This window comes from Lacerta agilis, chromosome 14 (assembly GCF_009819535.1).
Source record: "Lacerta agilis isolate rLacAgi1 chromosome 14, rLacAgi1.pri, whole genome shotgun sequence".
NCBI lineage: Eukaryota > Metazoa > Chordata > Lepidosauria > Squamata > Lacertidae > Lacerta > Lacerta agilis.
Window position 1 is genome coordinate 26,847,934 of NC_046325.1, and position 12,134 is coordinate 26,860,067.

The 12,134-nt window shown below is 42.3% G+C and overlaps 1 long non-coding RNA gene across 1 annotated transcript; it reads left to right on the forward strand.

The window, feature by feature from the left end:
* The first annotated feature begins 4,222 nt into the window (after window positions 1-4,222).
* On the forward strand, window positions 4,223-6,093 carry LOC117058212. The gene is made up of 2 exons (XR_004427845.1): window positions 4,223-4,666; window positions 4,824-6,093. It is a non-coding gene; the product is annotated as an uncharacterized LOC117058212 (long non-coding RNA).
* Window positions 6,094-12,134: the final 6,041 nt, after the last annotated feature.

The following is a 12,134-nucleotide window of genomic DNA, read 5'->3' on the forward strand; positions in this document are numbered from 1 at the left end:
TAAACAGCCTGAGTATTTCCTGGAATCTGTTTCTCAGACTTGTTAGCTTGGCAGCTGAAATGTTTCCTTACCCCACTATACTGGGGAGGCATCTAAACATTTGACGCCGGTGCCAATAAGTCGTTTTTCCAGCTTTAGAACTGTTTGGGACACTTCCCTGAAAAGAGGAGGAGGAAGAGGAGGGCATTTTAAACATCACCTCTGCTTTTAGCGGTATCTAGAAGCGGTGGCAGAGAAAGCCCACCTGGTTTCTCAATGGCCGCATTAGCAGTTGGTGATGCTGTTGGGCTATGCAGCAAGCAGGGGTGCTGGGTTGGGCAAAGAGGTTTAAAAGCCTGCTACCAAGGCCAGTATCATTAAAGGGATGGGAGTTGCCCCCTTCTTTCTCATTATCAGATTTGGTATAATCTACATAATAAAACAGATGATTTTAGCTGAGGTTTCCTGCATTGCAGGGGGTTGGACTAGATGACTCTTGAGGCCCCTTCCCAACTCTACAGTTCTATGATTCCATCCCTATCCTTGACAGGCGCTCAAGGCAGCTTTAACAGATAAAAATAAAAGCCGCTCTACACCTGCAGCAAAAAACAACAACAACGTAAAGGACAGTTAAGTGGCTATCCAGGTAGGCAATGTGTACTGTACTACACAAAGCTTCAGAGACAATGCTGCAAGAAACAAAGGAGATTGAAAATGTGGAGGCAGGGGTGGTGAACCTGCAGGACCTCCAGGTGTCGGAACATTACAGCTCCCATATTCCATGAATGTTGGCCATGCCGGCTGTGGTTGGTGGCAGCTGGAGTCGAATGGCACCTGGAGGGCAGCATGTTCCCCACCCCCTCTGTTGAAAGAAATTCAGTGGAGCTGTGTTGGCACAGCTGCAGCCAAACACTGCTTTTGGGCTTGTCACCTGCATGTTTTAGCAGCCTTTGTGTCGCAGTTGGGACTAGTAATCTTGGAATCGAAGGCCAGGTCCTGGTGTACTTGGAGCTCTTCCTCCAGACACAACAGGGAAGAGTATCAGCCCTCGCAAATTCCCGTCAGTCAGAGACTTCTCGGTTGGCCAGGTAGAAGTACCAGGTCCCTGTTGTCTGCCTTTGGTTGCTTGACAGAACAGGACCTTATTCCTGGTTACTCCTGAGGCTGTAGTTCCTCAACCTGATGGAAGTCATCTAGCCCTTGTCCTAGCCCAACAACCTGTCATGTTGTTGTCGTTTTGATTGGCACTGACAATTACAATTAAGTGTAGGTACGTGAGTTTGTGAATTAGGAAGGCAATAGTAGCTTCGAAATTATGGATAGGCAATATATACTACTGTTGATGATGACTGGTGAGGATCAGAGCTTGTCATCTAGGCACAGAGAGGGAGGCAGGATCTTCCCGGTGTAATTCTTCTCCAAGAGAAGCAAGTGACCTTCCCTACTTAATACGCCTGCCAGCAAAGTGGGCTAAGAGGATTAACATTGTAAGCTTTTCACCCAAATCCCAGCGCTAAGATGCTGAGCTGCTATTGACCTTCGTTAGAGCCTGTATTTTTTAACTTCCTGTCTAAGGCAACTTGAAAGCAAGGTACCTTTTAAAATATTGATGAAAAAGGAAGAAAACCTTGGCACTGGGTTCTCAGAAAAGCAGGGGCGGGGGAGATAGGCATTTTAATTTTTCTTCTTCTTCTTCAGTTCAGTTCAATTATTAGCTTTTTCCAGAACTAGATCTCCTCATTCTACATCCCATTCTTTATTCCGCAGAAGAAAAACAACTACTAATATGTCAAAATAATAGTGGAATGCTGAACAACCACTTCCCAGTTTTCGGTAATTCAGTGGAACCAGATGAGCCCAGCTTAAAAGTTGAAATTCAGCAGCGATTTTAAGAAATTTTAAGCAAACGCACAATTTTAACCCCAGGTCTTGCTTTGATGAAGAAGCAAAAATACCCGGGGAGGGAAACAATCTGCTTCAACGTAGATTTCTGCAATAGAAGTTGTGCTCAATACTTGATGATATGCGCAGCTCAATATATGGGTAACTTAAAGGGCTTGTGTATTTTTTAGCACTATTCCAATATATAGGTGGTTAAGGCCTTAAACACAGATCTAAGTTGCACTCTTCCGAAAAACAGAATGTTCTTCTTGCAAGGGTATAAATCAGTACCCTACTAAAAAGGAAAAAAATATAGAAAGAGCTCGTTAGCACTATGCCTACACACCAGCCAATTTTCATGTCATTGCTCTGCAAACTTCTGCTCCTACCGCTTCTTTTTCATTATTCTGAGTACTGAGGGGATTGTTCAGAGTAGTCCGTTCACCAGCCACAGTGCTCTCAAGGTATTCTAGGCCTGCCTTAGCAACCTGATGTCCTCCAAATGTTTAGGATGTCCACCAGCCCCAGCCAACAAGGCCCAGAGCTCTAGGAAGAAGGGAGTTTGAGAGCAACAACATCTGGAGAGTACCAAGTTGGGAAACCAGCTGTTCCAGGCCGTGTCTCCCATTGTCAGTAAGAGTTCCTGTTACAGTTAAGCCAAGGGGGTGGGTTTAACTTTATGGAAATCTAAACAAACCCCTTTCCAAAGCAAGCTGCCAGCTCACTCTTCTAGCAATAGTTATTGCTACTAGAAAAGTGAGCTCTAAGAAAGCTTACGTTGTCCAGGCCAGGACCATATGAGAGAATCAGCTGGCAGATTGTTCTTTTACATTATAAATATTGTGGAAACTTTCAAAACCAAGTGGAGATAGAGAGAGCCTGGGCTGTGCTCAATCCTATATGCTCATTTGCTGAGGACTTGCTCAGTCCTGGCTTTGTCAAACAGAGCAAGCCCAGTTAATATGGCATGAAACCCATTCCCCCCCCCTCCAATATTCCCCCAATGAAGCTGCTTCTTGGTGCTGACATGAAAGTTCATGCAGTTTCCTTGTTGACCACTTTCTGTAACTCGATACTGTAGAAAGAGCTGCTTTGCTAAGTCTGGGAACTCTCCATAAAGAAGCAGGTTTCTGTATACTATAAAATTGAGCAGTTGTGATTTGGGATGAAATTCCACGGTGTTCTGTGGGCAGCAGAACTTATTAGAGAGGATGCAATCTCCTATCATTTTTAATAATTTGGAATCACTTCTGCTATTAGAGCCAGTGTGGTGTAGTGGTTAGGAGTGGTAGACTCGTAATCTGGGGAACCGGGTTCGCATCTCCTCTCCTCCACATGCAGCTGCTGGGTGACCTTGGGCTAGTCACACTTCTCTGAAGTCTCTCGGCCCCACTCACCGCACAGAGTGTTTGTTGTGGGGGAGGAAGGGAAAGGAGAATGTTAGCCGCTTTGAGACTCCTTCGGGTAGTGAAAAGCGGGATATCAAATCCAATCTCTTCTTCTTCTTCTTCTTCTTCTTCTTCTTCTTCTTCTTCTTCTTCTTCTTCTTCTAGTAAATTGTTCCCCTGTGTGTGCCCCTAATGGAATCTCCCTGGCAGAGGGTAGTGGACATGCATAACTATGGATGGCAGGGGGGTGGGGGAGGTATAATTGTCTTGGCTGAGTTGTGTTTTAACCAACCCAGTTAGGTCCACTGGGCCATTTATGAAGAGCCCCAAATCCTTCCTCTGTTTGCCTTGGGAGCAAAAAGAGATTGAGCCCTGCCTGCTCTTCTAAAGGAGGTGCTGGGCGGGCGGGCGGGCAATAGCATGCTCCCTTTAATTCACTGTCCCAAAAGCCAGTCTCTTCCACCAGCACCCTAGTAATCATTTTGAAAGGGACTCAGAATGCAGTGCACCATTTGCAATATTGTCTCTGGGCCACCAATCTTTCCCCACCCTACATGGCTTTACGGATAAATAAATGCTCTCTTCATCATTGAAGTGGTGAGTGGAGAGGATGGGATTTCCCACACAAATGTTGCATGTGAACACATTTCTCTTGGAATAATTGTAGGTACCAAGGCTGCTTTGCCCAGGCTGGTGTAATTAAGGTATAAAGCGGATCTCGAGCCTGGTGCATCTGAGCTGGAAGGCCATGCACTTGTTTAGAACTGCCTAGGGTTCTGTTGTTGGGTTCTGTGATTAGTGCAGGAACAATCTGAAACGTGGGCCTGTGAAGGTCAAAGCTTCAAGTTATACTAAAATCATGCTTGGCATTTCCCATGTATATGCAATAAAAGGTTGAGGTTTACCCCCTTCACCCCTGTGCTACTATCCTCCTGAAAATCACCCCTCTGTGAAGATGTTTGCCAACCCCCCCAAAACAGCTGCCATTATCTGCAAACAGCAGCTTCAGGCAAGAAGTGGGTTTTCAGTGATTGAATGGTACAGGGAATTGCACCCCCTTCCCTGCATTATGGTCCCGATCTGGAATCGCTCCCTCTTGCACGCAAAATAAATAGATTGTAAATAAAAAGACACAGGGAATCTCAACGCGGGATTCAAGGACTTAATGTAGCATGTTGATAGAAAGAAAATATGGAGCCTATCTGAAACAAATCAAGGTTTTCTTGTGGCTTTTGATGTGGATTCTATGGGGTCTGTGCATGCCCAGGACAATGCACACTGCACAGAGCAGCCTAGAGGAGAACAACCCCACTCCCAGCAAGCAGCTTGCATAGCATGCAGGTTCCATGGAGCAGAGTGAGTAGCTGTGTGCTTTGTGCCAAGTCTGGAGCCAAAGTGCTGGCAGATACCTAGAACAGGTGGAGAACAGTTACAGGTAGGTAGCTGTGTTGGTCTGCCATAGTCAAAACAAAATATAAAATCAAAAAATCCTTCCAGTAGCACCTTAGAGACCAACTAAGTTTGTTCTTGGTATGAGCTTTCGTGTGCATGCACACTTCTTCAGGTGGAGAACAGGTGGACCTCCTGGTCCTGGTGGGCACCAAGTCCCATCACCCTTGACCAATGGTCAGGGTGATAATGGGGGTTGTAGTTCAGCAGTACCTGGAGGTCTGCAGGTTCCCCTTCCCTGGGCTAGAACAGATGATCAGGGCAGAAGTAGTTTCTCAGAGAGGAGTGTAGCAGGTGTGAAAGATTTGCAGCAGAACAGAGTTGCTAGTGTTTCTACTAAAATTGCCTGCGGTTCCTTCCTCCAAACGGCACCTAGGGTGGCTTGGTGAGTAGGGAATCTGTGCCTGAATGGCTGTGCTCCTGATTTGATCCCAACAACAACAACAACAACAACAACAACAATAACAATGCTGTTCCTGACCATGAGAACCTCTGTAGCAGCAAAAGTAATGATGGAACACAGAATTGCACAATGGTCCACTCAAAGATCAGTGGAAAGGAAGCAGTCTTTCCAAGTTGCCACAAGAAAGTTTTGCTCGAAATAAGTAGAACTGGGTTGTGGGGCTGCAAATGGCCTGCTCTCACCCAGATTGGAGTGGATTTTTGCACCAGGTAAAGCATAGTATCATATGGGCAGGTCATGTATACGTGACCATGTGGGGAACAGCGTAACCATGATTAAAGGGTCCCTGCCAAAGGGGCATTTGTAGCATTTCTGGAACTCCAGAAACGAAAGGAAAAGGGAAAAGACCATTGAGCTCTTTTCATGACTTAACAGCAAGGTGCTGTGTTTACTACAGGAGATAATACTTGTGGGTTTAATTGCTAATTTGGCATCAATTGTTGTGGTCTAGGTTTTTCTCTTAGCTTTATAGGCTGTTTACTTCATAAGGGTTTAAATTTTTTTAAAAAAAAAATTAACTATTTTAAAGGTATGGTAGTAAGCTCTTTAAGAGGGCATGGTAGCTGAGTTGTTGCCACAAACTGCATTTTATGATATGTCTGTGGATTGTTCTTTAATTGTAGTGAAGTAACATATTGTATTGATTTACCATTATCTGTGAAATATAATTTTTAGAATGTGAGTGTGAATGTTATTTTCAGTGAGCGTTAAATGTTTTACATCTTTGTGTCGAACATAGAATTACGGTTGTTTGGGTTTTATTTTTTAAAAACTACTTTTGTTTCTGGATTTGCTCTCATTTTGTCATGTACACGTGAGAAAAGAAAACTTTCATCTGGAGAACTTTCTAAGACAAAGTGTGAATATTATTTTTATGAGTCCTTTCTACAGTATTCAAAGACAAACCAATTAAAAAAATCAGTATTCATGTAATATATCTTGTATGTATTCCTCAAGTCTGCATAAACATAAGAAAAGCTCTAGTGAGTGAGGTGAGCACCGTCCTGCTCTTCCCCTGACGAGGGAGGATGCCTGAAAAAGACAATGGTGTTTTGACATTGTGTTGAGAGCCATTTTGATCAGGGCCGTATTGAGTCTTTTTTCATCCTAATGATAGTGACATAGGAAGCTGCCTTATACCGAGTCAGATCATTGGCCCACCCAGCTCAATATTATACCAGTGTATCCCAAACTTGGGTCTCCAGCTGGTTTTGGACTACAAGTTCCATCATCCCTAGCTAGTAGGCCCAATGGTCAGGGATGATGGGAACTGTAGTCCAAAACCAGCTGTCTGGAGACCCCAAGTTTGGGAAACACTGGTTTATACTGACAGGCAGAAGCTCTTCAGGATTTCAGGCAGGTGTCTTTTTCCAGCCTGACCTGGAGTTGCCATAGAAGCTTCTCAGTGCAAAGCAGATGCCCTACCTCTGAGGTAAAAACAGATGGGCCCAACGACTCTTCCCCCCCCACACACATTTTTTGGCAACTTGCTTGCTCTGTCTCTCTACAAGTCAGCACCATTTAACACACACACACACACACACACACACACACATCAAGGCACAAAGCACTTGCACATTAGGACCCAATTTTTCAAAATGTGGAAAAGTAACCTATCCAACACAAGTGGAAGAGGAGCCTGTGAGGAAGGAGGGAATGACAGACTTGCTGCAGCCTTACTGAATGAGGAGATTCATTGCTGGCACAGAACATCTGAGGGAATCAAGAAGAGCGTTGATAACGACCATCGAAATTTCTCAGGGAAAAGGAATGCCTTTCGAGTTTCCTCTGGGTTTTCCTGAAGAGCCAAATTTTGCGGTGCGCTTTGAGGTTCCGCTGAGGAAAATTGCCTTTCAGTCAGGCAGCCAAGACATTTTTATTCTGCCAGGCTTTTAAGATTTTTTAAAAACTGCATTTAAATCCTCCTCGTTTTTATGCTGCCTTTCAGCAATCCTTTTAAGATATTCTTTTCAGTTGTTATTGTATATATTTGTTGTAACCCACCTTGGGTCACTTTGAGGGCCAATAGGCAGCATATAAATGTTATCTTACAAGAGCCCAAGTAATTTTTTTTGGGGGGGGGGACACACAATAAAAATAGGCTTTACTTATACAGTATTTTAAGTTTTAAATTGATAATAAAAATTATGAAATGCAACAAAGAATGCACAATATTATATTCTTGCTCTTGATCTTTCAGGTTTAAAAGGAAGAGGCAGTTTAGAAACTGTTATTTGGTGTAGACACACCTCTCCAAGAGAAATTAATAATTGGAGCTGCTATTGTAGTTAATAGGCAATTACGTATTCCACACTAAAGAGTCATTTTGTCAACATTATTCTATGCATGGAAAATAAAAACAAATATGCTACAATTGCTATCAAAATGAGGCACCCTTCTCCTAGATTTCAGTATAATGAGCTTCTCAGTATGACTATATTCAACCAAAACTCTTAGGAATCAACTGTCACAATGTGAGTGAAAACTTTATAAAGGCAATAATGCTAATAAGAAATGAGACAACATACAATTTCAGTGCCTGCAATCTCCCCATCAATTGCAGGAGTTGCAGATATTAAGAGTAAATTCATTACCTTAAAGCCACCATTCTTTAGTCTGTCAGCATAACTATCTCAAATGAGTTATGAAATTTGAGTGAACAGATTGGGGTTTATGATGGTTCAAGTTCCAGGACAAAATTCTACTCCAGCTCAATATATTGTATACCTACGCAAATTTCCTCACCATCATGCACCTAAATGATCACGACAACGTTCAAATGCCTCCTGTGAAATACGCTGTGGTTTGAATTCTTCAAAACTTATCAACTTCAAGGGAAAAATTGTAAAACCTCGGGGACAATATGCTGATATTTATAAATAAAGCAAATCTTTCTTTTTTAAAAAAAAAAAAATGTTACTACCCCCACCATTATTATTATTATTGACAGCCTTGAGCATGCTCAGTTTCAACATGCTGATATTTATAAATAAAGCAAATCTTTCTTTAAAAAAAATGTTACTACCCCCACTAATAATAATAATAATAATTTTATTATTATTATTATTATTATTATTATTATTATTATTATTATTTATTCTTAGTGGTTGACAGCCTTGAGCATGCTCAGTTTCAACTTTTCTGTGGAAACTTTGGGCCACCAGATGGCAGCCACATAAGCATATCTTACAGCCACCAATAAGGCAGATCCTCCTCCCCTGTCACTTCCGGTCCATCTCACTCACCTTCCAAGTGGGCCACCAACTTCTAAGAATGAAGAAGCAGATATGTGTCTGCCCTTTTTCTACACACACACACACACACACACACACAGAGCTATGGCGCTCTGCAGAGTCACTGCTGTGGACGATATGTGCAAAGCTCACAGACCTCACATGAAAAACACCAGATGACAGGTGCCATTCTAGTTGGCCACTGGCCATGCCCGTTGGGGCTGATGAGACTTGTAGGCCAGCGACTTTTGGCAGACCATGGGCTAGCCTCCACTGTTCTATACCAAACGGAGGGCCCCTCCTTATCCTGTAACCTGTTCCCACTTCCCAGGTTCTTCCCCTGGTGCTGCAAAGAAAGAAGGATGGAAGCTTGACCCAGAACTCTACTTTTAGGAAAGAGGATGCACGGCAACAGTTTGCTACCCAGCCCTCAACCTCCATGTCCATGTCAGTTGGCCTGGTCAGTTTTGCACAACATTCTTGCACCAGACATAAATTTTCAGTTGTGCTGGTCTTTTCCTTCTTGTTTTCAGGTGGTGTCTTGTTTTGCTGCAAATGCAAAAGACGAAATCAATCTTCCATCTTCCAACATGGTACAACTTCTATTTTTAATCATCCCTTTCACAGTAAGGCAATGAAATAAAAAATATACATGAAATGTCCTATTGTTTGTTTGCTTGCTTGCTTCATTTTTATCCCACCTTTCAACCAGGGTGGTGTACATAGTTCCCCACCCCCCATTTATACTCACAACAACAGGTTAGGTTAGGCTGAGAGAGGCAGTGATTGGCCCAAGGTCACCCAGTGAACTTCATGGCCAAGTGGGGATTTGAACCCAAGTCTATCCAGCACTCTAACCATTCTAGCCTTCAGGCCGTACTTCTGAAATTGAGGAGATAATTTTGCTTGGTCCATAGACCAGAATTATGAAATATGGTGTTGCAATATCAAGACAAACCCTATAAAAATTTCCCTATAAAAATTACAGCATGGGGGAATGTGAGCTAATGTTTCAACTGAGCCACTTTTGAAAGGACAAAGTGTCAGATGCCAAGGCGGCTCAGTATATTGACCTCCCATAATTGGGGAACTGCTATATGAAAACAAGAAGTACAACAGAAATTCTTTCCTGTTTCATAACATTAAGAGAGTTGCTAGGAAAATAATGCAATTGCAAAATAATGCTGTTTTACAGCAGTGATTAACGTCTTCTGTATCACTTCTCCCTCACACTTTTGCCAGCTGACTTGCTTCCTTCTTCCTCTGTACTAGTCAGAGTCTATTTTACAGCATTTAGAAAAATGTCATGACTTACCATGGGGGGGGGGGGAGAGTTGATTCAGCTCACAATTAAATCCGAATACTGTATATCAAATTTGCACTTTCCAAACTAACATGATAACTGGGTTTTCCAACCAACCACTTTTTTTTCTTTCTTTTTTTTTTACAAATAAATGCATCCTATTAGGCGAAAGACCACTGCCTCATGCTATATTACTTTCCACTCTATTGGGGTGGGGGGGCAGACCCCTATCGTCATTAGCTAACTCTAGTAACCTTGCACAGCAATTCTTTCCCTGAAGTGAAGCAAGATTTTATTGCAACTGCTATAATCCTTTTTCTTACCAGAGCCAGAAAAAGGGATTGTGAAATCACTGCTGCGGCTGATGGTAGCTCAAAAGCCCAAGGTTTCATCAGCATGGGAAGGGGAGAAGTGGAACTAAAACGCACAGCATTGAGATAAAGGTTAACACCAGCTTGGTCTTACTTCACTGCTACTGCTGTGATTTGATGAAAGTATATAATTTCTAGATTTCATAAGCATGGAAGGAGTAATGAGGGGTGGGGGTCGAAGCCTGGTATCAGCACACTGTGCTATAAATGCAAGCCAGAACTGAAGGGGCAAAGCACAGAGTCCAAGACAATGGTACCAGTTTTCAAGTGATCTATTAATTCAGAGGCATAGGAAGTTCAGGTAGTACCCGGTGCAGAAAATTTATTGTCACACACACACACACATTGATCCCCCCCCGCAAAAATGGATTTACATTATTTTATATTTTCTTACAAAGGAATAATAACAATAATAATAATAAAACTTTTATTTATATCCTGCCCTCCCCGGCCGAAGTCGGGCTCAGGGTGGCTAACATCAGATACAGTGGTACCTCTGGTTAAGTACTTAATTCGTTCCAGAGGTCCGTTCTTAACCTGAAGCACCACTTTAGCTAATGGGGCCTCCCGCTCATGACTTCTGATTTTTCTCCACATTAGTTTGTGATTTAAAAAACAACAACAACATTCTAATGAAAATTTATCAGCATTCTAGTGTAAATTTCTCCTAATGCTGATATTTTGTATGCAATTTTGCCTAATGTACACACTATTGCAAAGTAACTTCATGTGTGTTCAGCTTGAGTATTTTTTTTTAGAAATTGCAAATTAGGTAAATTTGCTTTAAGTGTGAACTGATTTAAAAGAAAAATTAGGTAAATTTGCTTTAAAATGTGAATATATGTTGTTCTCCTCTCTAGGAAGTTTGACAGTATTAGCCAATAAGAGAGTGAACTAAGTTACTGTCACAGGCAGCTAATTTATAGTAAAATTAAACCAAAGACATTCAAAATCTGCTACAAAAGGAAGTTGGATTCCCCCCCCCCCCTTATTTGCAACAGAAGTGTGGAAAACACGAGACATGATACCCAGAAGTAGTTGTGATTGCTTAAAAGCAAGGAACCATCCTTTTCTGAAAATTTGCACTCCAGTTACAGGAGAGGTAAGAAATATTCAGAGTTTGCAGTAAGTGATTTGGGTGGGTGTGGGTGTGGGGAGCTGGCTTTGAAAATGTATTAGCTGTTTCTTTGTTCAATCTGCTGTTGAAGCAGAGATCCCTGTGATTCTTAGTGGCAGTTTGGGTTCTCTCATCTCAGTCTGTGAAAGGGACTATTCAAACAGATTGCTGAAGAGGACGCAAAATTTAGCCATCTGGGCACCTTCCAGCATATTTAAAAACATAATAAAATGCATAGTTTAGAGATTTTGGACCCAAATTTTTGAAACTGTCTCCACCATCACCTCTCAGGTACTGTCCCCAGACCCAGCCTTAGTGCTCCTATCCTTGGATCCTGGTACCAACTTCATCCATCATGCATAAATCTCTTGTGTTTATGCTACTTGCCACAGCCAGGAGGTCAGTGGTTTCCCACTGGAAATCTGACTCCCCTCCTTCCTGAGAGGAGTGGCTAGTGAAAGTGTGGAACAATTGCACTGTCAGAACACCTGGAACACAAACGGAGAGTCTTTAATGGTTCACCAAGGATAGACCACTTTCATTCGACTTGTTATAACTTTTTCTATGTTAACTCGCCCACACAGCCCACTAAACCCCCTGCTCCACAGGTAAATATGTGGAGAGGCTTTATTGAGAACTGATTTGACTCACCTTTTTCTTATATGTGATAAATGTATGTGGCATTGCACTCTCAGTTGTCTCCTGGTTTTCCCCTCCCCTCTGTATTCTCATTTCATTTTTTTTTCTATTTTTACATTCATTATTCTTACTGCATTTTGTATGAGCTCATGTCAATAAACATTCTGTATGAAAAATCACGACGAAAACAACAACAACAACGTTTCTTATTGATTAAAAAAACACAAAAAAATTAAACAAAAAAACCCTTCCCTATGGAGGACTCCCTTCTGATGGCTGGGGGGGGGGGTCAGATAACTCCAAAACCGCCA